Source organism: Tasmannia lanceolata, unplaced genomic scaffold (genome assembly GCF_043159265.1).
Source record: "Tasmannia lanceolata isolate RefF3 unplaced genomic scaffold, GAP_Taslan_0.1 ptg000267l, whole genome shotgun sequence".
NCBI lineage: Eukaryota > Viridiplantae > Streptophyta > Magnoliopsida > Canellales > Winteraceae > Tasmannia > Tasmannia lanceolata.
Window position 1 is genome coordinate 165,001 of NW_027518942.1, and position 2,628 is coordinate 167,628.

A 2,628-nucleotide genomic window follows, 5' to 3' on the forward strand; every position below is an offset into this window, starting at 1 on the left:
GCGCAAGGCTCGTGCCCAAAGCTAGTGCGCAAGGCTTGTGTGCAAGGCTACTGCGATGGGCCAGTGCCCAAGGCTTGTGAGCAAGGCTTGTATGCATGGCTTGTGTGCAAGGCTAGCGTCCAAGGCTTGTGCGCATGGCTTGTGCGCAAGGCTTGTGTCCAAGGCTTTTGTGCAAGGCTCGTGCGCAAGGCTAGTGTGCAAGGCTTGTGCGCATTGGCAGGTAGCCCACCAGCATGCACGATCCAAATGCCACTCACGCGACAACACGGTGCCAAGCCGGGCATGGTGTGCACTCAAAACCAATCAACGGACAGAGGTCATGCGTCATGGGGGGGATCTAGCAAGGCCATGGGGAAGGTCATGGAGGACCTTGGAAGCAAGCGCAAGACGAGAGCGAATCGAACAAGGGGCCAGGACGGGGCCTTGTGCCCATGGTCTTCGCAAGACAGCGTCCAAGGCACCCGAAAGCCCAAGGGAACCCAAACCCGGCCGACACTTGCAATCGCACATGCTCTCTGCAACACACCATCAATGCCGCCCAACGGGGCCAGCACGAGCAGTCCTCCGCGGTCCCCTGGCCCTGCGCACGTTTGTCTTCGAAACCGAGCATCAATGCCACAGAAAGTGCCGGCGCGCCAGCTGGAGCCATCATCCGCGTTGCCATGGCTCGCTTGGCCTTGGCTTGCCAGGCCCCGACACGAGCAATCGCGCATTTTCTTTGCAACCGACCATCAATGCCGCCCAACGGGGCCAGCACGAGCAGTCATCCGCGGTCCCCTGGCCCTGCGCACGTTTGTCTTTGAAACCGAGCATCAATGCCACAGAAAGTGCCGGGGCGCCAGCTGGAGCCATCATCCGACGTGCCATGGCTCTGGTCCCATGGTCTTCGCAACCGAGCATTCGTGACACCCGCGGGGCCAGGACACCAACCCTTCCGACACGAGCATTCGCGCATGTTCTTTGGCCACACAACGGCGCCAGCACGAGCAAAATCATCCGCGGTGCGGTGGCCTTGCACGGCCTTTTGTCTTTGGAACCAACCATCAGTGCCACGGGAAGTGCCGGAGTCCCGGCATCCGCGGTGCCAAGTCATTGCGCCCTTGGTCTCTGCAGCGGGGCATGCCGGGCACTCCCAACCATTGCAAGCAAGCAAGCAAGCAAGAAAGAAAGTAAGTAAGTAAGTAAGTATTACATATAGGGGCGGGACATGCGGGGAGATCTGCGAAACGTGCATTACGGGGCACACGCGTACCTACCGGGGCATACCGACCCCTATTGGGGCACACGTGTGCATATCGGGGCATACCGGGCCTATCGGGGCACACGCGTACATACCGGGGCATACCGAGCCCTACTGGGGCACACGTGCGCATATCGGGGCGTACCAAGCCTATCGGGGCATACGCATGTATCCCAAGGCATACCGAGTCTATCCGGGCATACGCGTTCATACCGGGGCGTAACGGGCCTATCGGGGCATACTTGGGCATATCCGGGCAAAAAATGCCCAAAACTTGCGCAACCTTGGCAACCGTGGTCCATTCCTCTCTATATGCCTAGCCTTGCCAACCGTGGTCCATTCCTCACTATATGCCATGGCCTTGTGCCCATGGTCTTCCCAAGACAGCGTCCAAGGCCCCCGGAAGGCCAAGGGAGCCCAACCCAGCAATGCCCTGCTATGGCAAGCCAAGGCCAAGCATTCCGGTGCCTATCCGGGCAAAAATGCCATTCCTCTCTATATGCCTAGCCTTGGCAACCGTGGTCCATTCCCCACCATATGCCATGGCCTTGTGCCCATGGTCTTCCCAAGACAGTGTCCAAGGCGCCCGGAAGGCCAAGGGAGCCCAACCCAGCAATGCCCTGCTTTGGCAAGCCAAGGCCAAGCATTCCGGTGCCTAACCTTGGCAACCGTGGTCCTTTCCTCACCATATGCCATGGCCTTGTGCCCATGGTCTTCGCAAGACATCGTCCAAGGCGCCCAAAAGGCCAAGGGAGCCCAACCCAGCAATGCCTTGCTAGGACAAGCCAAGGCCAAGCATTCCGGTGCCTATCCGGGCAAAAACGCCCAAAGCATGCCCATTCCTTAGCCTATCCAGGCAAAAACGCCCAAAATCTGCACATTCTAGTGCCTATCCGGGCAAAAACGCCCACCAGCATGCCACCCTCCTATAGGGTTTGCGCAACCAACCAGCCTAACCACCAGTGGCAACCAAAGGTGCTGTTAGCGACGACTTCTGAAGACGCAACGAGACGCGACGTGTTTGCGCCCAGACGCGACGAGACGATGCGGGATCTGCGCCCAAGAATGCCTAGACCCGTCGACTTGATGCGGGATCAGCTCGCCCAAGCATGCCTAGTGTGCAAGGCCTGTGTGCAAGGCTAGTGTCCAAGGCTAGTGTGCAAGGCTCATGTGGAACGCTAGTGCGCAAGGCTAGTGCCCAAGGCTTGTGTGCCAGGCCCGTGTGCAAGGCTAGTGTCCAGGGCTTGTGTGCATTGCTTGAGTGCAAGGCTTGTGTGCAAGGGTTGTGCGCAAGGCTAGTGTGCGGGGCTTGTGCGCATGGCTAATGTGCACGGCTTGTGTGCATGGCTACCGTGCAAGGCTAGTTTGCATGGCTAGGGTGCAAGGCT